The sequence below is a fragment of the Neodiprion lecontei genome, chromosome 2 (genome assembly GCF_021901455.1).
Source record: "Neodiprion lecontei isolate iyNeoLeco1 chromosome 2, iyNeoLeco1.1, whole genome shotgun sequence".
Lineage (NCBI taxonomy): Eukaryota > Metazoa > Arthropoda > Insecta > Hymenoptera > Diprionidae > Neodiprion > Neodiprion lecontei.
The window spans coordinates 29264376-29290642 of NC_060261.1; the positions used below are offsets into that span (position 1 = coordinate 29264376).

At 35.8% G+C, this 26267-nt stretch overlaps 1 protein-coding gene across 2 annotated transcripts in view; it reads right to left on the reverse strand.

Moving 5' to 3' along the window:
* LOC107219777 overlaps positions 1-20203 on the reverse strand; it is a 36152-nt gene extending 15949 nt beyond the window's left edge. The window contains exon 1 of one of the 2 annotated variants that reach the window (XM_015658108.2): positions 19980-20203. The gene's annotated coding sequence lies outside the window, so the exon portion shown is untranslated. Of the gene's footprint in view, positions 1-2991; positions 3099-19979 lie in introns of those variants that run through there. The other variant, XM_046731437.1, reaches the window with a different exon arrangement.
* Between the last annotated feature and the right edge of the window lie 6064 nt (positions 20204-26267).

The following is a 26267-nucleotide window of genomic DNA, read 5'->3' on the forward strand; positions in this document are numbered from 1 at the left end:
CTGATATTTACGGGTTTCAACTCAACATTCGAGAGTTGAAAATGAACGCTACTTATGTATCTGCGCTCGAGATTAACAAATGGTAATTAACCGATCCAGCGAGTCGATTTCATCAGAATACAACAATTTCTCGCATTTGCGTAAGAATTGTGTCCGGAATTTGAAATATCAAAATTCTGAATTCAGATTCAGAAATAATGATCCCAAAGTCCCCGGTTTTTCAAATTTCTCATCAATGTGAGGTGAGGGATAATTTATTTTCTAAATAAGCGAATAACCATCTTTAGGGTGCTTCGTCAGTAAGCTAGATATACAAATTTCAGTGGTACTCATTTCTATGATCTTCATTCCGAATGCTTTACTTTCCGTGAATACTTCGATTCTTGTGGAATGAAAGAAAAATGTAAAGAGGGAGAAAGAGGGGAGAAAGAGAGAGAGAGAGAGAGAAAGAAAAAGGATAATATAATGGTAAACGTTGCGAGTGAAGCCATGACCAGTGTTTTTCATCTGCGTGGCAGATACCTGAAAGACACCCTCGACGTCGGATGAAAGTTTGACGTGTCGGTGGTGGAAACTTTATCCCTTGAGGGTAAAGAAGAGGCGAGGGATAAGATTTTTCCTACGGTTTTTTTTTTTTTTTTGAAAAGAAAAAAAAAAAAAAAAACTTCGAAGTCTCTGACAACGACAATCAGGAACTGGGAGCGACGGAATCCATTAATCGAGTTCTCACCCTTCCTCACCCAGATAACTCCCTCAGGTCCAACCCTCGCTGCTTGCCAACCGTCTACGCGACTTTTGGCATAGATTATGCCGGCGATCTTCTCCGCCAGACAAATCGGCTTTACCGGATCTCCAGATTTTCGAGAAGACGAATATTCGTCTCTTTCTCTAAGTCCTTTCTCATTTTTCTTTCTTATAACATCTCATCCTCTGTGAGCCGGCATAAAGCTGCATTGTTTATACTGGCCCCTGGGAAAATGATTTATTCTCTAATACGTGAAACTATTCGAATTTAAAAAAAAAAAATTAACCAATCCATTCAATTAGGTGCATTAATTCACTCGATCGACGAAGAATCCATAAATATCTATGAGTTTGAAATGGACGAATGAAATTGTTTTGGTCTTACGTTAATTGAAAAATGAGGCTTCGTTTCGTTATCTTCCGAATAACGCCAGGAAATACAAGATTTAAGGTAGCCGAATCTCGCTCTCTGGATACACGTCAGGCTTTTGGCACCTGTCGAGTTATCTACTCATCATATACGTATGACGTGCTGGTAATTTTATGCAATCTATAGGCAAAAGGACAGGGGTTACCCAGTCGTACGGTTTAATTTAAATTACAGGTATTAACGCAGCCGCGAGGCGTTGGGAAAACCGGTGAGATGTTAATTTGGCTGCACGCACGCACGCCTTATTTGTATAGGTGTGTATATATATTATACCGAGGGGGATGATTGTGTTCGAATTACCCTCATTGCTGTTCTGCCGTGATTTCGGTGCCACTTTGAGGGTAACATCTGCACCTCTCTCTCTCTCTCTTTCTCTCTCTCTGGTTTTCGTTTAGATAGAATTACTATCTAGATTGTAAGCATGGATTCAAGCCAGTCGGAAAATTCTAACTGCACCCGCATTCAGACAATTGTTTGTGAACATTTACGGTATTGTTAAAATTTGTTGGTATGTAGAATGTGATAACGATCTGAACGTGCTAATTACTATTAATTGCAGTTCCACTCTATCTTTCGGTTTCAACTTCACGAACAGTGTATGTGCTTATTTTTAATTTAATTTTTGATGTATGATACTTGTATGTTTTTGTATCGTACGACTTGTTACAAGTCAAGGTAAATAAATCGAAAAACTCACTCTCTCTCTCTCTTTTACTTTCCGTTCTCTGTGAAACTCACTGTAAACTTCCGCTACGATTTATCGTGAGGATAATTTTTCTGATTTCAGTGGGTGCGGAATAAATCCAACAGTGACACCAGGTGCGGAAAATAAGGATAAATATTGAAGAGACGAATGGCAAAAGACGGTTTTATATATCAAATAAAAATACTTTCGACGCTTATTGAGTTCTGCCCTTGCTCCTGAGAAAAAACAAGTTTTCCCGATTCTCTTGGGGGTAGATATTGACTTGACTTAACTTCGGGCGCGTCAAGTCTGTTTGAGTCAGAAATGAATTGAACAAATACAGAAGAACCCTACCGCATTAACAGGTTCGGCAAATTTAATCACATATCGCGAGAAAAACGCAACTAGGGAACCGTTCTATATTTTATTTTATCGAACTCGCGAGATTGAATGAGATAATTATTTTATTCTTATTTGTTATTTTCGTATAAATCCTGCTATTGACAAGTAATGATCAGCAATATTTGTCACATAAACGACTTAAACAAGTAGACGAAGATATGTATAAATTCGACCTTATGACCGCTGATGTGAGAACGAACGGACCAAGTTTCTTGACAAAGGAAGCGAAATACAGTGACTAATAAAAAAACTGAAACCTTCTCTGACATTTCAGCTTCAAGTTCGAACATTTAGACGTATTCAAATACGAACAAAAAAATTATGACAACCTTGTGAGAATTTGGAAAATCTGAAAAAATGAACAAAAGATTATCAATAATAGACTTCGATTAATCTACTCAAATCTAATTAAATCTGACGGATTTCAAACAGTTTAAAGATATTTCTATTCTTTCCTGCTGCGATTTGTTTAAAAAATTGTAAGAACACGTGGGAAAGAAAGAAAAGAATCAAAAAAAGAACTGAAATAATGTCTTGTGCAACGTGATACATATCGATCCTTTAAATCTTTTCCTCTTACCGTGTCAAATTATATGAAACGAATAGCTTGGCCGCCGGTATATCTGCAAGGTTGCAGAAACTAATAACGTCGTTGGTATAGGGAAATACCCGGAGTAGGTATATTTTACCCTAAAAGCGAATCGGGGACAGAGTTTACTTAGCGGTATACCTATCGGAGATTTGGCACATATAGGTAGTTCGGTAACCGGGCGTGGATCTATTGAGGTCATGCTGGTCCAGTGACGCTAGGGCATCCACCCGATGGCAGATCTGGGTCAAACTCCGTAGCACCCTCCCTTCTACCTTTTCCTCCCGGCCCCGGGTCGCGGTCCATGTCGACAGATACTTCACCCAGGGTAGCGGAATTCTCTTACCTCCGTTGCCTGGGTACGGAGGTTGCAACGCAGTCGCGGTGAAGCAGAGCGAAAGGAAAATGGGTGGAAAATCTAATCGAAGAAACTTTCGGAATTTGGATAAGAAAAAGAAAAAAAAAAAAACGAAAGAAAGAAATTGGAATGAAAGGAACTGTAAAAAATAAAAGTGGGGAAAACAATTTTCTTTTTTTTTTATACGTTTGTCGGACATTGTTTTTGGTTGACGATAATTTGTGATAACTCTTTTTATAGGTATAATTTCGGTACGGAGAAACTTTTATCGTGAAAACATGACGTTTGTCAAAAGTCAATCGTCGCACATCCATGGGAAGCCTGTGCATCACTGAAACAAACTTGAATTTCTAACCATTCGGGGTTGATTCTCGAGAATAGAAAAGATATTTCTCATCGCGAGATTCAAATTGTTAGCCGAAGAATGCTTCTTCTTTTTTTTTTCACACCGTCGATGCTTTTCAGTGGAGAGTTTGAATTTTAGATTTTGAGAAAAATTCAGATTTTTATTAGGGAAAATTTTTTTATTTTTACCTGAACTTTTAATCGAAACTTGGCCGTGCACGAATTTCGATTCATTTGAAGAGTTTGAATATAAGAACTTTATTTTTGAACGATTTTTAGAGCAGATTTTGAAACCGTCTCATTATATATATGAGACTGTTTCAAGTTAGGGTAACATTTTTTCTATTTGTTTTTGTGGAATAAAGTCTGAACATTAGTTTTTGCCTGTAATACTGCCTCCACTTCGGGAGGATTTTTAGTTTTGCAAAAACTAACGTTTATACCCCGTTCCAGGAGGGGAAAAAAAAAAAAAAAAAAAACAATATACATTGCCCTAATCTGAAACAGTCTAGCACACATAGTTATATTATAAGTCGTATATTCTCTTTCAGTTTTTCTTTGGGGCGTCGAGAGTCGGAAGGGTTGAAGTGTACTCCCAACATCCCCTCCGTCTATCCGTGGAGGAGTTGAGATCGATAATAGTGGAATTTACTGCACGTAGCGTCGCCAGGTGTACAACAAAGAGTCACGACCCGTGTAACATGCACCATGCATACTACCTGTGGGATACCGACGGAGTTTTAAGCCTTTGCGGGCTAATTCCAAGGAGGGGGGAAAAAAGGGTAAGGATAAGGGTGGCATGGAATGAGGGAAAATTGCTCGAGAAAAGAGGTGCAGAAAGTGAGAGGCAGGGGGGTGAGAGAAAGAGGGACGGCGGGAAGAGGGTTGCATGTTTTTAGACGGCGTTATTGTTCCCGCGAACGACAAGCCTTGTATATCAAACCCTCGGGCGAGTTTGCAGTTTTTGTAATACATAGATACTTGAAGTAAAAATCTACCTGCCGCAACCTTCCTACGCGCGTATTTTTATATGTATATATATACAAGTAGTCATAGATGCAGATTTCTTATAATATACATGCGAATTATACCTAGAATTATTTCGTGGAACTGCTACATCGGGAATTTGACTCGTAAAGGTAAATTCTCACCTGCATTTATCCGATTCGGGGTGAATTTTACTCAAAGTCGCCTGAATTTATGCAATTTAAGATACACGTAATCGAAATACGCCTGCATTTATGCAATTCAGGGTACACATAAACGCAATACGCCTGCAGCTATGCAATTCATGATACGCGTGACTGAGATTCGCCTGCATTTATGCAATTCAAGATACACATGACCGAAATCCAACGGCATTTCGAGAATCGAAAGTATGTCTTAAGATGTATTATTAATCGTCATTTATCTCGTTCGCGATGGTCGCACTCCTAAATACCTACAATGTTGAACTAGGAGACAAATATCGATCGATAAAACGTATTCTGAATTGCATAAATTCAGACAGATTTATTTCCGTGGATTTACGCTTTTCCGCCCCATTTTTAAAAATCCTTTACTATTATATGGAAAATTTTGCACGAATTATTGCGTATTCGGCTGCTGATTGGCTGAATGCCCGTTTTTTACTCACAATCAGAGAACGTATCAATTTGAAAACTGATAATGTGACAGGTCGTTATTAATATCTGACTGAGAAAGCTAATTCTCAACTGGTGCACTGATATATAACTGGCTGGTTGATAGAAGCATACCGATAGCTTCAGTTGCGGACAACTTCATTTTGTGAAAACGCATCAAGTTGAAATAGTCATCCGAGACGACAGCACTGGCAGTTTGATTGAGTTTGCTCATTGAAAACGTGTTTATTTCAATTTATCTTATTTAATAGCTGACTGACTCGAGATAATATCCTAAAATTAATTAGCTAGGGAATAAATGTTGTCACTCACGTAGTTATTTTGCAAGCTCATTGCGAGTGAAAAGCTCGCATAATTGTGATTTGTGACTTGGATGTGACAGTTCGTCTTCGGTAGCTGACATTTAAAACGTCTGAATCATATTTAATGCGATTTTAAACGATGCTGGTGCTACTGAAGTCTGTCAAAGCGGTCCGAATTTGAATGATGCTGAATGGTATTTAAAATTATCTGATGGCTATAATTCCACCTTTAATTCCAACATATTCGTTATTTATATTCAGGAAGTCACTATAATAGATGAAGATGAAGATTTTGATCCATCTAATCGAAGACGAGACTTAGACTTGCGCTAATTTGGTAATTTTGAATCCAACAAGTCGCAAATCATTCTGTTTCAATATAATTCGTAATCACATAAATTAAAATATATTTTGTGCAGTCATTAAGAAAGATTCTCACGTATTTATGCTATTGATAAGGATAGTGAAAAATAACATGTAAAGAATCAAATGAATGTGTGCATTATTTGAGTAATTTTGTTACTTTTTGACCTAACTTTATAAAGTTTTATAAAATTGATCTTATTAAAATCATACGTATCTGTCGTCGTACAGTTTTGTGCCATTGTTGAGTTCCATATAGCTGTACGTAACTTTTTACCGCTTCTATCATTCTAGGGTACCAAATCGCCTGCAACACACTTTTCTACGCAATAACCCGTCATATAATATACCTACGAAAAATTCACCATAATTCAGATAGGCACTTTATAATATACATATAATACGATTTTTCGAATGATTTCAATATTTCTCTCACCGCAACAGTTGATTTTTATCGTACATGGTTGACGTTGTAAAATATGAAAGTAAATATTGTCTATCTTGTCGCATTATTTATTATATACATGGAACAGAATTGAAGATCGTGAGAATCGTCGTAATTAAATTTCGACGTAATTTTGAGGCCTTTCATCAACGTCTTTACAACGTTCAAGACTCGGCAACATTTGATTGAAATGAAATATACAGGCATCAACCATCTCGGCAATCTAAACTTGTATATAAAAAGTTTGATGGTCTTTCGAATACTTTTACCGCAATTAAAAGTTAAAGAAAAAGTAATTAAAAAAGGAAGCCATGGGTATGAACGAATACCCAGCTATATAATACCAAATATTCAATCCAGATCGTTAAAACATTACCAAACTGCCGTTTTCTATGCGCTGTTTCTCTCATTACTCTGGCTGAAAAATTCAACAAATTTTACCATTCTATACCACGAAAGGATCAGATATGAAAGAAACTTAACAAGATAAAACTAATAAAACAAAGTTATATGGCTCAACGGTAGGTTTGTAAGTACATATACGGGTTTCCTTTTTTTTTTTAAGTCTCTTTTTCTTTTTTTATCGACGACAAGATATCACGTACCGGTAAATTTGATTACCATAGAACCCGCGCTGATTCAGCGGAACTTGGCATATATATCTGGATAACAAGCTATCAACGTGGGGCATCTGTATAGCCTGTCTATAGGGTATATTTTGATTACGGAATATTACAGTGGCTTATAACATTAGGCCTCTCCACCCCCACCGTCGCTTTCAGGGAATCAGCTCCTCGCGCGTAATGCGAAAGTAAACTTGGCGTAAGCTCTGTTTTCAAAACAATTTCCGATTTTAGTGCTTACGCACATATATATATATATACATATATATATATATAAAATTTACATCTATATATAATTTTATATATATATATATATGCACAGCGTGGAACCGGAGGTTGTACCCTTCCTATCTACGTACATAGACTACCGGTTGGAAATATTAAGCGCAAGCGCGCTCGCATTTTACCTTTGCGTATGTAAACACGGTAGAAAATCCGTAACGAACGGAACTTGATAATTGATGAACGGTTGCAAGAGTGCAATAACACCTTTAAAAAAACTTTGAAAAGCAGGCCTCGCTCGTTTAACGATAAAAAAACAATATATGATTGAAGAGTATAAAATTTGATCAATTTCAACACTGATTTTTCAACGTTGTATATAACAAACACAGTATATTAATACTAGACGATTTGTAGCGAATGAAATCTGCGATGAATGAAATTTGTGCGGAAAATTAGATATTTCTAATACGTGTAAAGAAAAACCCGTAATATGTCACGAAAGCGTGCGCGATTATTACATCAACCTCATTCGTTGAATGACAAGAAAATTATACAAAATTCTTGATTTTTTTTTTTTTTTTTTTTAATGTACCATTGATAATATGTGAAAAGTTGAAAAAGTTCAGAAAATCATGTTTGAAGAAGTAGGAAATTTTATTTCTTTCTCGTGTGTTCAAAACAAATTCTTCATGCCCATCCCCATTGTTTTCTTGACGTTTTTAACTTTTCACACGTTTTGTGAATAACATATATATATATATATATTATATATATATATATATATTATATATATATATATATCAAAAACAGAATTTTTCAAGCAAACCAATTTTATACCGGTTAAAATATTTCTGTTCAAATTATAAACTCGTTTCGTAAAAAAAAAAAAAAAAAATTGACGCCTGATATCCTTGTATCTCTTATTCGGACAACTAATTATCTGAAAATTATTCATATATATATATATATATATATATATACCTTAATTATCTTATTTATTTTGCGTTTTCACCGCCGAGCCGTTACACTGTCATTATGTTTCATATTGCTATTATCATTTTGATATTAGTTTGGAGCTACGGTTTAAGAAAAAATGGTAAATCGAGAGTCGCGAATTAATGTATTGCAAAGATTTTCATTTTCCACATCAGTGCCGAAGGTTCGCAAGGTTTTACATTGTGGTTCTGGATTATGCAACGGCCATTGCCATGGAGTGAAACATATATACGTCTGTATTAAGTATGCATTATACAAAAGGTATTTTCTTACGACCGTACGTCAAATAATTGCTTGCCGTTACCGGCTTTAACAAAAGACCTGCCTTATACAACGGGTTGGTTTTACTCCCCCGCTCTAAGTATGTATGTACGTGATGCATTATATACGTATGTATACATATAATATGTACAGTATATTGAATCGTCTACCCCAAACCACGATGAGATGATATTTATTCTCCGGGCTATTTAAACCCCCGGTGCACTTGAAAATTCACGAGTATTCGTTATGCTTCGACAACCCTTTAAGCGACGCGCGGTGATAATTGTTATTTTAAATGCTTGAAAAGTAAAATACCGTTTTTACGATTCAGAATTTTTCTCCTTCGTGTGAAAAAATATTCAAATTCTCAACGGTTCGACGTTTTTTTTTTGTTATAATAATTGAACTATTTGCGGTGTAGAAGATACGGCGGCATTAAAATAAGTGTTATACAGAAAAATCTGATATGGAAAATACGGATTTTCAGTCACTGGAATTAGTTGCAGGCTATTGTAATTTTGACAGGTTCGAAAATTCGGAACGAAAATTACGGTCACAGGTACGATTTCGCGGATGTTTAATAATGCGAGACGAAGAAAAAAAGAGAGATTTTGTGCAATGAAGTTCCAACGACAATTTAATATTAATTATCTTAATAAGAGTTGAAAATTTAATAAATCGTATACCATTATATGGTAATAATTACTCCGCTCAATGCTTGTTCGGTTATTAAATACGCAATTCGTTACTTGACTTCAGGCAGAATCGCGTGGGAATTATTGTTGCGTAAAATTCGTCGTTCATAATTCCCGTTACGACCATTTTCACCCGATTTCAATCAAGCAATTCCACGGTCTTTTCTTATTTGGTAATTGTCGGCTGTTGTAAGTCTTGAAATAAATTCGCAAAAGCTTTTGTCGAGTTTAAATCCCAACTTTTGGATATTTAAATATTTTTACCAAATTCAATCTGCCGAACATTCCGATATTGCAGTCTACGAATATCTCGATGAATTTCTGAGCCGTTAAAGTCGCGTGAATTGATTGTCATTTTTCGCTGGATGATTCGGAAACATTTAGACATTATTTTGGAATCTTTACCATAATTAATTCAACCCTTTGAGTCACACATCATTGTGTTGAGTCAACTTTTATAACAAGATGGTACTCTACGATTTTTGGGTCGCTGATTACGAATCTGAAATCAGATTTATAAAATTCAAGGTAGCAGATCCAACATGGTGGACAAAAATTTCATATTTGACTGAATCCGGTCAAAGAAAACTCTATTCAGGGGTTTTCGGGGTCGCCGATTGGATTCGCCATACTGAATTTTCAAAATCTTATTTCAGATTCATAATCAGCGACCCCAAAAATTTATGATTCATGTAAAACATGTGTACGTGTAGAAGGGTGACCATCACAGAAACGAATTATTCCTTCAATTTTCACGATTTTTTTCAATCAATTTGTATGTAACAATAATAATTTACATTATATCGGAATAAATACTCTCGAGCAATCAAAGCCTATTGGTGTACTATGAGAAATAGCAAAAAACCGCAAAGAAATATGGTGAAAGGTTCTCTAAATATACAAAAAATGGATATAAAATAAGTGGTGAAAATACTTATCACTAAGATTCAAAAGGTTGATTCAAAAAATAATCTCACCAGCTGCAATTTAATCTCTAATGGGTATATTATTAGGCAAATTTTTTTCTTCGAGAAAAAAAATGTATATTTTCAGAGTGAGATGGGCTGCTGTAACGAAACTGAGCTACTACCATATTATATTACAATACAACAGCCCCTACAATCACGTTTTTATAAGGTTTTTCTAACCCCTTTACAATTTACATATATATTGCCACTCTGTCATCGCGATTGGTCAGAAAAAAGTCTCGACACAAAAAATGCCGAATCAAAAACTCAAACAAGCTATTGAATTTTGTCGAGGGAAATTTTATCCAAACAATAACTGTCATTTTTTGACTTGGATAAAAAAAAAAAAAAAAAACATGTTTTCATCGCAAGTTTCAACCAACGTACCGATCAATTATTATTAACAATTTTGGATAAACCGTAATATTTTATCGCCGTTTGATCGGAATATTTTCGAATCGGAGCTGAGGATGGAGCATCAAAGGAGAAAATGAAGTTTGACGCTGTTCGGTTAGTTAAAAAAATGATTCCACCAGTCGAGCCCGGCTGATAACAAAGAAGTAAACAATTTTCGAAACCTGAATTATATGCGGTATATTTTTCCAGCTCCAATTCATTTCGGACTTGTAACTTACGCTGCAAGTTCGCTCGGCTTCTTGAAGTATATCGTATAATAAAATATATGAGAAAAATAGACGGAATAACAACAATAATAATATGGAGAAACGTAACGACTGCACAGAGCGGCGGAGGAAATAACAAGTAGATAAACAAGGAGAAGAATAAGGAGAATAAGAAATGTTATTTTTACTTTCGTCGAGTTGAGAATTCTTCGAGCGAGAAGGGACCGCGTGAGGGATGAAAAAAAAAAAGGAAGAAAAAGGGAGTAGCAACTTGACGGCACAATGCGCTTTAAATAATTGGTATATATACAATATGGAGCAATTGAAACCAGTCGGGACGCGAAAGCTCCGGAATTTTTTACTGGAAAAGAAATAAAGAGAAAAAACATAAGAAGAAGGAGAAGCGGAGCAAGAAATCGATACCGCATAACTTGTTTCGTCGAAAATCTGCTCCAGAAGATTATCTTTATCATTTTTACGACGGTTACTCACTCGACTTAAATTTTATTAATCGTAGTCAGTTTTTACGAGACCGACAAACGCGCATGTTTCCGCACAGAAATGTAGATAGAATGAAAAATTTTCGCTGAAACTTAAAACAGCGAACTTTCTCACGTAATGTTAAATTTCAGATAAGGGTTGGAGGACTTTGAAAAAAGTTGTTTCTTATGAAACACTGTGTTTTTTACGATTACTGTGAATTTTTGTTGAAACGGCTTCCGTAGTCAAAAAGATTAGATTTCTCTGCGTTGAAAATACCTTGGATTATATTTATTTTTTCCCAATAATGTTACGGTGAAAATTCGATAGTGAGAATCAATTTGTTTAAAGGCGAAAAGTTGATCGATATTTTTTTCCTAAATCGTGATAGCTAGATATCAAAAGCTTGCAGGATTTCAGAATCTTACGTACGTTGCAAAAAATATCGAAAAATCGAAACTTTGTCCCCAGATCGTTTTACACAATTAATTGGTGAACCTGTCAATATATATATCAGTTCGAAAAAAGAAAAAAAAAAAAAAAACGAATACATGTTTGGGATTCTGCGTGATAAATACGACGAGCTAAAAAAATGACAATCTTTCTTACGACGCGATGAAAAATAGCGAGAGTTTTGATTAGTTTTTCGCAAAGAGGCTGGAAAGTCGAACGAATAGTGGATGAAAGGAAAGCGGTGAAAATACAAATGAATAAATGAAAGAACGAACGACTCAACGAACGAATGAAATATGTAAGGGAGGGAGAAGAAGAAAAAATTCCCCTGATATAATTAGATTGACTGTAATAAACAGTAGAATCAGGTTACACAGCGAAAGTGTATAAAACATAGTCACTACCGCGCAAGAATATAAACTAATACTGCGGGAAGACGAATAGTCGTCGAAGATAAGAAAAGTAGGAAATATCTCGCTTTCGGAATCCTCGGATGGGAAAAACTACTTACTTACACAGACAAAACTTTTTCACCCAGTTACGCAACAACTTCATAGCGTATATAATATATATGTATAAATGTTTATCTGTCCGTCTGTATAATATAACTGAATTGGAACGAAATGTTCGAACGAGAATTTACGATAACTGTATATGGATGTAGGTATGTACAATTGTACACACATGCGTACATAGATAGTGAATACATAGACGTCGGTGGTGAGTATTCTGAATAAAATAACACTTGATTTTCGACGATTTATTTTATTATTCACTGAAAATCTACTTGTTTTATACATATATATACACATATACATATACGACTCCACCCTTTCTACTCATGATGAAACGTAAAAGAAAAAAAAAAAAAAAAAAGGAAAAGAAAAACCAGAGAAAAAGAACGAAGAAACAAAATTCACGTTGCGAAATGTACAATTTTTGCGTGCGGATTCATGCAGAGTGTGCGGTTTTGTTCTTACGCTTCTCAGGTCTCGTAAAATTTTCAACCCTCCCTGCATACATGCGCTTGGATATTTTTCACCCCCGCTGGTGCGATACGCCCTCCAACACTTACGCTGCTGATATGATCCGCGGATATTTTATTATTCACAGTTTTAGAGGAAAAAAACCGAGGAGACCGTATCAACCACGTTTATACCTCGCATAGATGTGGATATTTACGTGACTGGCGTGTTTACCGCGGGGATAAAAATCAGAATACGGAGAAGATGCAGCGGTAACGTAGGAGGAAAGTTTCCTAGGGAATTCAAACCTCGCAAGGTTGTTCTTTAAACATTTTATTAAACGGTAGCATTGATATTGATTATGCGATCGATGAAAGAAAAAGTTTTCGCTGGAATACGAATTGAAATGTAAATAAATAAATAAAATGGCGGACCACACTGAGAGAAATTTTTAGTTCTTAACTATTGTCATTTTTTACCACAATCGAAAAATACAGTTCTAGGTAGAAAATGAAAATTAGTTTTCCAGGCGTTACCGGAAAGTCTGGTATCCGTTACTATTCTTTCTCGTTACGATCGCTGTTGCTAGATTTTTTTGCAACTGTTGCGAAAATTTAATGCTTGTGCAACAATAAATTGACGTTAAAGCCTTTTTTGACTAAAAAAGTAGAGTAAACCGAATAAACTGATTTTGCGTTGCAATTACCAAAAAAGGATCGACGATAGCGCAAAATGGTTAAGCGTACCTCGTTTTTCGTAATTTCAACAATATTCAAACAATTTTTGTAACGATACCTGTTTTACTAAATTTTTCTAACTATTGTACCAAATGAAATTTTTCTCATTGTCAGTGCAGGAAATGTGACGGGCGGTTTGCGGGATGCAGGAAATCGCGAATTTAGGTTGCGTTGTTGAGGCGAAGACCTCAAACTAGGTCAACGGATCGTTCGCTTGTACCAACTAATAATCAGCTATATTCTCATCAGTTGTATTGTTCCGCTACGGTGGCCACTTGGACCACCATTTTTCACTTCGAGAGTTGAAATACGAGTATAATTTCTAAGCAATTGGTAATCAAAAAAGTTGCACATAATCATTTCGGTTCGAATCATTCGTGGTTCGAATTACGTGCAAAATTAGTAAGAAGTTTCGTAGGTGAAAAATCGATAATTTTCATTCAATTCATTGGGAGTTGATCGTAGACTGAGTATTTGACCGATTACTATATTGTTAAGCTGCAAAGATTTATTTTAAAATACAAAAGTAGAAAATACAGAAATTATTAAAAGCTCAGATATTGACGCTCAAAATTGTTAAAAATATAGTATAGACGACATTTAACTTCACTCTACGATAGTATATTTTATTCGGAAGACTATTTTCTACAAATTTATTTATTGTGAAATTAATTTTCTTTTTTTTTTTTAACATTTAGGTTTTTAGTTGTACAACCTTGCGCCAATATTGATTATGCTCAAGAATTGAAAATACTCTGACGGATAAAATATGCCATCGTACAGTAAAATCTAACGAATATATTAGATTTTCAACCATTTTTGTTTCTAATACCAGTATTCTCTATTTCTGTATTTTTTAACGAGGTTATCTTCGTAGCTCACAGACACAACAATTTAATAAATAATCAATGCACAGCAATCACGCACTGAGAAAAGTAACCGAAACTGCAAATTTCTCTTGGTGCGTAACAAAATTAATAACAAGGATGAATTTTTGGTCAACCAACTTTCGTATTATTGATCAAACCCCATATGCGACACTCACTTTCTTCTCATTCTCACTTTTTATCATCGTTGCAACATATTTTAAATTGTATAATTCGAGATAAATTTCCAAACGCGGCTGGATTCTTAAAACATTCATCGTACAGATTGTACCTATCTAAAAACCATAACGACAACTTCATTTTCAATGTTAAACCCTCTTCGAGCTACTGAAGAGTTTTAAAAAAGCCAACATTCGATTTCTTTAAATCGATTTCAATTTAGGCTATACTGTACGCTGCTATCGCCGTCTAACCGAAAACTTACGGATTTGTTTGTTTTACGAACTGTTATTCGTCAGAGCTTTTTCTCCCACTTGTTTTGGTCGCTTCGACCAATATTATTTGTGCCAAACTATCACGAGTCCAAAAAAGAAACCATTGTGGCCAAATCTTTGCTGTTTCTTAAATCTAGGTCAATCAGATTGGAAATTACGTTTTAAATTGTTTAAAGTCCACTGCGTCGACCTCGGATTGAAAGGCGAGGACACGTATGAAAAAAAATTCTCAACCTGGGGGTGAATTCGAATCCCCAACTCATGTATAAGGCTAAATTCCCATAAGAAAAAATTTTAAGGTACGAATTCACCCCCAAATTCTCGGTTTTGAGTTTTTTCCGTAAGGGGGGCGGTTTCGCATAATAAAATGTATCAAGAAACTGTAAACCAAGATTGAATGAAATCGTGCGATAGAAAAAGATTCGCGGTTGGAAGAGTCGAATCGTAGCCGAGCGAACTTGTTTCGAAATTTCTTAAAATATTCGTAGGCACTCTACCTTCTAAATTCGATTCAGCTGCCCATTCTGCATGGCCACAGCGGTCAACTTTGACTTGGCGGTAAAAAACCGTTGAAGTTGTACGTTCTGATGAAAGCTCGCTTGATTTTAGATGCCACCAGGTGCAATAGAATATAGCAAAAATCTTTCTGTCGGACGGGTCGTAATCGATGAAGAGAAAATAAAGTGAAAAAGGAAAGTGAAAGAAAGAAGAGAGTGAGGAAAAAACGTGTCTAAACCAATACTCGAGTACCTACGTGATGGAAACGTTATTTCTGTATCAAGTAAACCAGTGACGCGATTTAAAACGTTTCGCAACATTTGCAGGAATTCGAAATAAAGGATGAAAATAACCGGAAATTTTTCTCTAATTGTAAATATTATATTGCAAGGTTATATAAAACTTGAGGAGAATTTCAGGGACTCAAAATGATTTCACTGGATTAGTGAAAATTTTTACACAATTTAACATCAAACCAAAATATTTCATATAAGTTTTTAAATATTCTTACAACATTGGCGGACATTTTCGGTACTTGGTTTCATTGATTTCCCAAATATTCGAAAGATTTCTCAAACTTTCGGGCGTTTCTTTTACACCAGATTGCAAGTCTGGTCGATTTCTCGATTTCATCAATTTCGGATTCGATTTGTTTACTTATTTTTGTTTATATATCATTTACATTATTTCGTAAGATAATTGTATATTTTTTTTTTTCTCACAGTTATTCGCTGATTGATTATACATCCAATATTTCCCCTAAATTAAATTCGGAACTAAAGAAGGAAGAAGAAAATATAAAGTTTTCTTGACTTGGGATTCGATCTTTCGACTATTCAACCGACTTCGCGGATAAGTCGAAGAGATTGGGTTTAGATGGTTCGATGCAGACCTTTGCACAACCCGAATGAACAATTGAATGATAACTCTGCATGACTGGACAAGTTTGGCGAGGAGTTAAACCGGAGCTTAACGTCTGGGGCACAAATCGAAAGCTCCTCACGTACCCGTCGCATAAATCGTGTAGTCTGGGTCACACATACATTTTACTTAGAAAAAAATGTTGCACTGTTGTTTTTCAACGGAACTGTATGATGGACTTTTCTATTCGCGGAATATTAAATTCGATTCAAAGCTTTTTCCTCCAATTCAACAGTTTTCTGCCGCAAAATTTTTTGCAAGCTCGATTGTAGTAGACTACGTTTTTTCATTTTCTCGTAATAATTTCATACATCGATCGTTGATTTTCTGAAAATGTTTCGTGATTCTGTTTGTGAAACAAAATAGACACATTATTTGCTGTGAAATTTTTATCGTTTATCTTTGTTACAACGAAATTTTTTATCGAGTTCCAAGAAATTTTCATCCATATTGCCGTTAAGGCATTGATTAAACACTTTAATTTTTCATTACCTAAAAGTGAAATCTTTATACTTCGAATATAAGTCAACGATTTGAGAAAATGATTCTAAAACCTAGTTGTTCTGTTTTCACTTGAATTAGTTATACCCACATCACGCTTCATTCAAATTGGGTTTGGTCCTATCTAATCAATTCATTCCCCAAGCCATGAATTCACAATGAAGTCCGTTAAGCATTCTCTTCCACGGCAATAAAAACAAGCTACGCAGGTCAGCAGCGCATAAACGAAATTCATAGCTAGGTAGAAATATGTTGAAAATACGAAAAATATTGCGGATAAACAGTTGAAAATGGTGAAAAAACGGCATTTCCAAAGGAAAATGGAGAATAAAATAGCGAAGAAAGAATTCGTAAAATTGTCAAGCATATGTTTAGTTTGCAAAATCATTTTGCGACTTGTGTATAAAATTTCAATATTACGCAATTTATTCCGTACACAATGTCATGCAATACACGAATCGTAACCGATATTTTGAACTTTCATAAAGCAGAAATGTTTTTTCTTTCATCAGTCGGCGAGGGAAAGGTGAGGAATGAGAATTTCAATAAACCAAAGGAGAGAGGTAGAGAAGTTCGTTAAAGTCAGGAAGTGGAAGCTCAATTCCGAATTCTCTAACCGCCTCTTTACCAACTGCGAGAGCTTTTATACCGCAGTATCGCCAACTTAACGCGTAGTATGCAGTATCTTGTACGGCTGTATAAAAGAAATGATAAATTAAGAGAATCTCGAGATGTGCGCATGAAAATAAACGAGCTAGATTATATAACGGTTGTAAAATTCTAGTGCCCGCCCATCTACAAGTGTAGAATAAAGCTCGAATTACGCGAGCCATGTAAATGCAAAAATTTATGATTGCCGGACGAGTCGTATAACAAACGAGTTTGAATCAGCGAAATACCGCAAGGCAACGGTTGGCAACAAGGAGGCAACAAGGAGGCTGGGAACTTTAACCGTGGTAATGATAATTTGGGTATTTCGAACCGCCGATTCACGCGTGATAAATTCAGACATGCGTTGCACGTGGAATAATGAAATGCAAAGCCGCAGAAATAACGCGGAGAAAATACTGGAAAGTCGAAAATCGTGAAAGGTGTGGGATAAAAAGAAAGAAAAGGAAAAAAAAAAAAAAAATGGACAGCTTCGTGATGCACTAGGTTTCACAATTAAAAAACAACTGGAATCTGGGTCACCCGGGGACGTTGCGAGGTGTCTTTTTTTTTTTTTTTTTCTTTTTATTATTCTTTTTACTTTTCTGTTTTGTTGCTTGCTTGTTTGTTTGTTTGTTTGTTCGTTTTTACCTCGGTGTTGTATACGTATCCGTTTGAGCTGCGGAAATAACTTTGCACACATGCATTGACAAGTTACACGTGTAAAATGTCAAAGCGCCTCTCTCATAAACAAGACGCGGAAACTTAATTGCAATTATAATTACACCGCGACACCCGAAGATCTCGCAATCAGTGAGAGCACTTTAATTGCTAATCAATCACTTGTTTCGTTTTTGCTTTGCGCGGTATGAGATGAAGGAAAAAAAAAAAAAAAAAAAAAACGCGAAAAAAATGTCTTCTCGCTTTTTCCCCTCGCCTCGTGTTTTTTTTTTTTTTTTTTTCATCACTCTTTTTAATCTTCCCTTGACATCGTCATCATTATCATTATAAACGTCATTATTATTATCATCATCATCATTATAACACGTTCTCTCCTGCTCTCCCCACTAGACAGCGAGCTTTTTTTCACCGCAGCTTTACAAACGTGTATTATAATTATAACGGCTTTTTTACCGCAAGATTGATAATCACAACAGCAATGAAAATAATAATAATACTATCATTAATATTATTAAGACATTATGATAATCATTATGGAGTGATTTAAAAATGTACCTGAATCTATTATATCTATATCGTAGTATGTAAATGTGGTAATACACAAAGTGTTACTTTTTCATGCATAAAAAAAAGTTTTCGTCGTAACGAATAAAATTAATTCAAAATATATAAAAGCATAAGTATATAAGGAGTGAGTTGTGAGTAGATTGTAATAATAAAAACGCGTGAGTGGGAATGACTGAATATATTTTCTAAAATTTATCCCTGTTGTCGCAGCTTCGATAACTTTTCTTAACGTCGTAAACGTATTTACAGGTTGTACCGAGACGAATTTTTTTGTTCCCTCTGTTTTTTCTTTCTTCCTTTCTTTCTCTCTTTCTATCTCGAGCGAAAGCTTGTGACCTCGATGAATTTTAATTAAGGATGTATTCATCGGTAGATTATAGTCGGAACATCGTGTCAAAGCGAGAGGGGAAAAGAAGACGTTGCGAATTCATACGGTGTTAAATAAAACTGCGTGTATGTGTGCAGTAATTGTATTGAAATTATTCTACCTTACGGTTTGTTTTAACGGGAGAAAAAGCTTTAGTGACAGTTGTAAAATAAGTAAATCAGTAACTCGAATTTCAACTGTAAAGGTTCACGTATACATATAATCAGGGAACTTAAAAAGATGCCGCGGTGGTGAAAAATTCTCTGCGTATCGTCCGACTGCACGAATTAGGTACTTTTTTTCCTTCAACCCCTTTCGAACGAAACGATGACGAAAAAAAAAGAAAGCGAAAAAAGTTTAACCGCGTCGCGTAAGATAGTTAAAGTTCTGATTGTGATTAACAACAAACTTTTGAGTCTTCAACAATTATAAAATACGTGATTTGTGCAGCGAAGTACTTGTGTTTTTTAGCTTTTTGTTTTATTATATTTGCTTGGTTTGCATCTGGCGTGAAAAAGTGAAGGCGTTTTTATCATTTCGATTGATTTCTGTAAAGTCGTTTAGTTACAAGTGAAAGGTAACTTTTGTTTCGAATTCAAAAATTATTGTCTCTTCTTGTTTTTCTCGTACAACTTAATTATCATCCTCATCAAGATAAATTTTCGATTCACTTTAATGCCTAGACGTTCGATCTACGTATTATGTTTTTTACGTAAGTGGTGAAAATTACAATCAAACGTTGCAGGTTGAGTAAATCCCCCGCGGCTGCAATGATGGGGTAATAAAATTCCCGGTTCGTGCGAGTCAATCGAAAAACGACCCTTCTACAAATCGTTACATCGTTCATCAAATCAACGTGTAACTGCGTTACCTCGTCACTGTGAAGGAAAAAAAAAAAAGAAAAAAAAAAAAAAAGAAACCAGTGCACGTTTTATTTCCAATTCGATCGGTACGCTGATTTCTGACTACCCGGAACGAAACGATATTCGCGTCCAAACACTTCGTGCGAGAATGAGAAAGAAAAAAAAAAAAAAAAAGCAAAAAAAAAATGAAAAAAAATAAAGAAAAAACCAACACGGGAAATCAGAAAAATTGCGGGATGAAATAACGACTACAAGTGTAAAATTTCATTGATTTTACCTGTGTGGGAGATTATTCAAGTACGTCGAGGTGCATCGGCATCAACGTGGCAATTTTTACCGCTTTTCAAAGCTTGCTATTTTGAATTTCGGGGGCGTGAGGAGCACGTGATTTGTTCGGGCGCGAACTGAGCGTGTATCGGTCGGGGCGAAAGCACGTTAAGGGTGAAAATAACCCGAACCCGACCGAACCGAACGGTGGAATGACGGCTCTGACTCCAGTGGAGAAAACCGAGGTGAGAGAACTGCGCGCCCGCCGTTTCACATCGATTTTACCAACGTTAGCGCTCCGCTCGGTGGCTACCGGTTCTCACCCTCTTTCACCCCCTCGCCGCCCTTCGAGGAGGGCGAAACATCCCCGCAAATAGAGAAAATCCAAGACTCGTGTGTCCTCAGGTATATTTGGAGACGTACGTGTGTACGTAGGAGCGGTACATGCGTGCCTGTATTACAACAGCAACAACAACAACAACAGCAACAACAACAGCTAAATCGCGACAGTGATAATATTTTATGTTCATCGTTTTCCGTGGGATCCGTTTTCACGACAGGCGATGATTTTATTTTCCAGTCTTTCCACATTTTCCTTCTTCTTACCTTTTTTTCCGACGTTCCGCTGGGTTCGCTTCAACACCCTTCAGCTCTTGGATCTCTTTCAAGACTTTTTACACGCGAGTTTTTCTTCACTTTGCAGTGGAAATTGAGAAATGAGATGCTCAAATCACTCGAAAAATACGGAATAGACGGTATCGGAGACCTGAAAGATGATACGGTTAGACTGCTTTGAATTAGGAAGGTGTTTCTTCTTCTTTGGTGGAAGAACGTCTATTTTCATTGATACGAAAGCGTCTATTTTCAAAATATTCTTATCGGTCATAGGATTTTTTACTCAAGTATTAAGAGGCGGTTCACAGCATACGATTTTTGTAAGTTCAAATTAGATGTAAGGAAATATACGTATTACCGTTTTGTCACGGAACTTTCAAAAATAACTTATTAAGTTCGGTCTTGAATTAATACTGTAATTTTATTCAATTATTAATATACTTTAATTAATAATATAATCAAATTATCTTCGAAAGTAATCACAGCTTTCTTTACGTTGGAGCAAGAATATAGATATTTGCAAAATCAGAAATTCTTGTACCAATTGTTCAAAATGACGGACAGAAGCCGACTTTCCAAGATTTTCCAAAATAGATATGTTATCACTCTCGGTCACTCGAAACTTGACGTTATGCTTTCTTCGGTTGTACCAGGTCTGATTGATAGTATACGTTTAACGTTACCGGTAGCTGATTTTGCCGGGTGACAGCCCGGTTTTATATCTATCTCCAAACCTACTTCCGTAGCGAGAAAGTTCGCTTCCTAGTGGCCGTTTTCAGTACCAGCATACCGATGTTCACGATGAATATGTTCTCTACCCGTTTCAAAGCACGCCGTGCGGTGTTTCTTTTACCTTGTTAACAAATAAGTGTAACCGATTCAAGCAGTTACGCGAAACCAGCTCCGGTTAGATCAACAAAGTATGGAATTCGACCGATGTGAATTCATTGCTGGCTGGATTCATGTACTTATTACATTTGAAGTAACCAACTGCTTCTGTCAACGAACGTGCGACTTCGAGGGACAATGCATGAACTTCAAATGAAATGATATTCAGTTGACTCAATGTCGGAAACACGTGAAAAGGTTCGCTCGAAGCGATACTTCACTCGATCGTGACACGAAGAGCTTTTGTTGAATCAAGGAATTCGCTTGATTAAATCATTTTGAGAAACTAATTAAATCGAAATTGTTGAATTGAAGTGATCGTATTTGGAACAAATCAGGGATACTAGATTCAAGTGTATGAACTCCGACAAAATCAATTTTTTGTTGGTTCAAGAACTCCTTTCCCTCCGTGTAGTTTTCATAGCAAACAAGAAAATTACAAAAAAAATTCCTGTTTCCGGAATACAGAACGAAATTCCCGAACCCGTAAAAATCTCTGCATGCAACATGTCTCGGGTAAATTGACTCGTCCGGTTTAAACCATTCGAATAAAAAATGGAAGTGAACAACTCGCTGATTTTTCCATCTCACGTAGTCTCGGGCGATAAATCTGAATCACCGTTTGCAGTGAAACGTCTGTACAGGTTACTTGAAAGCTTCGATGCGTTGCTTCTTCCAAATGTATTTTATTGCTGGTAAATATTTCACTTCTAACTGACAAGTAAACAAAGTTGAGCTGCCAAACATATCATTTTTTTTTTTTTTCTACAAAACTTTGCCCTACTTTTCGATTCTTTGTGAAGAATTTACGCAATGTCGATTATCATTATTATTATTATTTTCGGTCATTTTATTTTTTAGAGCCCTCACGAAATAAATGATAAAATTTTCACGAAGGACGTTTCAAAGAGGATATCTTTAAGCCGTCTGACATATTTTCTTTTCAAACTCTTCGCGCACGATTTCCTCTGATCGTTCTCGCAAAGTTTAAATTTTCAACGTATTTACAGGGCTGAAAAGAAAAGCAACGCATCGTTTAACGTGTCGTATTTCGATGGTGGAACGATAAGTCGATCAAGCGTGCTTCGAAAATTTTCATTACAGACATGGAAAAAGATATAACAAATTTGAGAGAAATGAAAGTGGATCAAGATGATCGAATGAAAAAAAAAAAAAAAATAAATATATAAAACTCGATTCGAAAATTAGAAACCGAACTTTCGCCAAAAATTCAATTCTATTTTACTATTTCATCTTGACCTTTTCGTTTTGTCATAGAGTGAAATCTCTTGAATAGCAATCAAGATTCTAATTATTTTCTAATTAAATACATAACAAATGGGTACACGAATACTTCTGATTTTTTCCTTGATATTCCCGCAACAGCGTTTCGCTGATTTAAAGAAGTTGTGCAATAATTGCAATCGCATGTTATGTACATTATGAAAATAAGCGTGTTATCTCGAGTCGACCATTACGTGTCTCCAGATACACGATGAGGTATTCAAGAGTCGTGATTGTATCCCCTAATTTGCGCATTACATTGAGCGAAATAAATGCCTGAAATGAGATAGACTGTATCACAAATTGTTTACCCAAACCGCAACTATCCTCAAAATTTTCCTTGATTAATTCGATCAATTATTCAATTACGAAAACATTTTTTTCTTCTCCTTATAATATCTGTCGTAACTTCATCTTCGTCATCTTTCGGTCTTTGATAAATTTAATCAAAACCCAAAGAAGTGTTTCATCAGACCAATTACGGTGAAAGAGATCGGGGAAATTTCTTTTCACTGTCTTGAGTCAATGATATCATTAAATCGTTGATAATTGACAGAAAATATATAATCCGAGTGACCGCAATGAACAAAAACATCGACACGTGTCTTCTGTATCTTCCGTATCAACCCCACAAAATTGATTTCCAAATTTTTATCCAGAAATATATTTTTCCGTTATGGCAAAAAATTGATTTGGTTGTCTGGATTGTACAGTAACAAAAACCGAAAATTTCTCCCGGTCTACGTAATTTAGATTATCCCGCACTTAACGTTAAATGAATTATTGCATAATCGGTACCCTGTAGGGGGGAGAGGATTATAATGTTATATTATATTGGCCGCAAAGCTCCCGGCTAATTATTGTCATATCTGAACAGCTTGCAGCGAAACAAGGTGGCTCGGCGTTTAAATGGACTTTTCAAATTCATGAATCGGTAAGACAAAGACCCGGGCTCACCGAAGCTTGAATAATGAGCACCCGCACTATACAGGCGCAACAGCGCTCCTCTTTTTCATTTTTTGCCATTTTTTCTTCTACCCCCCTCTGTCTTCTTTTACCTCGATTTTTGCCTCGGACATTAGTCTGGAAGGGTTTGGGGCCTCGTACAGAAATCGATGCTGCAGCGTTTCAGTTACGGTTTCTTTACCACGGCGGAAATTTCCGTGCCTCAAATTTCACCTGCGAGTCATTCGAAACGATTTTTCATAAACATCGTTCAGATGTCAGCTGTATTCCAATCGTGAGTGACTATCTTTGGTTTTTTATACTTTATCATCCCCATGTAGAAATATTTGCCTTCTACTTTATTACTGAGAATATAAATTACAAGGTAAAGTGGAAGAAGGGTTAGGTTTAAAAATACGACGAATAATTCTAAAAATTTGGAAAACTTTTTGCAAAAGTGAAAAAATATGTTTATACCTGCATTTTGATTAGTTCAGCTTTGAGCTTTCATCAAATTTTCACAAATACCAGTATGCGGCTATAATTTTGATCTATATAGTGTATAAAAAATCTTTTATTCACCACGATGCGACAAATGTTTTTCATCGCGATCGATTCACTCGATCAGTATTCTGCAACCGCATACAAAATTTATACAAAGCTGCGTGCTGAGCCCTGGGTGAACAATATTGACAATTATTTTCTGTTCTCTTATCGTCCGTGCGGATTTTGTCTCTGTAGGATGTTTTTGCGGTGTGGGAGATTAGAGCTTAAATCATTTGTCAATGAATCCTGTGCTCGCTAATAATCAGCTTGATTCTCAGCCATCTCGTTTCAGCACACCCCGCAACGCTGATCAGTGCCGCAATCGAATCTCTTATACGTGTGCAAACGGGAAAAAACTAACAAAGTGCTAGGTACTGCAAAATAATCCATTTCTGCGATTATATCAGTGACAAAAATTTAACAGAATATTCTCATTTTTTGCCTCAAATATTACCGGTGTTTTTATTTATTTATTTATTATTGTGAAAGATTTACCCCTCTTTCATATTTTATGTACGTATAAAAATTGAGCTTCAGCTAACAAGGGAATTTATCATTCAATTTCTTCTAAACTTTTTTATGTGTTTCCGGTATTAGACGCAAGATACGAACAGCCTTTTTGAGGAATTCGAAAAAATGTAGTTGATTTAAAAATTTTCATAATATCTGTATGTAAGTATAAGCGAGTTCAGGGTCGCCACTCGATTCCGCTCACGGAATTCCCTGACTAAAATCATTATTTTTCCCTAACATTTCGATGCACAATTTGTGCAGAAATCACTAAAAACTATAGTAACCTAGGTACAGTATGGCCAAATATATTAAAGTTATAAAAGTTTTTAAAAGTTGTTCATTCCGTTCATTATGATTTTTGAAAGTTGACAAAAAATGAAAATTTCCATTTGCTTGGTCTTGTTAAGTATATATTCAAGAAGGGGCTCCAAGAAGCGAAATATTTTTAGAGCTATTATTTGAACATTTATGCTGTTTGCAATGAAAATCGAGGTTCGAAGAATTATGACTAATTAACGAATGTGTAACTTTTTGAGAAATAAACTTAAAAATTTTTTTCCAACGGGACATTTTTCTTTTAAGCGTTAAGAATACACCACAATTCATCCAAATTTTTAAATTGATATTTAACACAGCAAAACAATTATTTTACGCGGTGTACCGTCTGGACGCGGCGCGTCTTTGCCGTAACAGTTGCGCAGAGCCCTGAGTTCAGCGTTAAATTAAAATTACTAATACTGAAGATAGAATTCCGGGTGCTTCTACTTTTTTATTGGAAATTTCCTCCTCTTTAAGAATCTTTCTAAAATTTTCGCTAGCGCTTTTACTTTTTGAGTTATTGCCAAAAATCTGAGGCTTCGTTTTTTCTAGACCATTAGGCGTCGGTGAACTTGCGTCTCCGCACGCAGTGACGGCCATAGATAAATCAAACCGATGTCTGCTCCTACTACTGAATTCATGTGACAATCAGAAACTAAGCTTATAATCGTCAATAAGAAGAGAAGAAAAATTGTGACGATGCGGTGATAGCATCTCAATTTTATGGACAAAGCTTTTGAAATCCGCGAGTTCTGTAAAAAGTCCCTGACCAACCAAAAAATTCCCTGACATACAAAATTCCCTGACATTTCCCGGTTTTCCCGGTTTTCCAGACGGATAGCCACCCTGGAGTTATACAGGGATAATTAAAATGAAAAATCGCGAACGATCTGGTCTGGTAATTATAATCTAAGCTTTACAATTTCTCAGATTTTCTTAGAGGCTTTCCGTAATATGTATATATAACATATTTTTCTCCTGTTTGAGGCGATGGGTTGAGTAAAAATCCATATTAATAAAATCAGCCATTCTAGAATAAAATCAATCGAATCTACTAGATTTTCAAAAATTTTGACGGGATTTGAAACGAAGCATCGATACCTCAACTTTTGTTTTATAAATACAGTTATGGTCCGGAACTTTCAACAGACCCAAAACTTTCCTGAAACGTATGTCTCTATCTTGACGA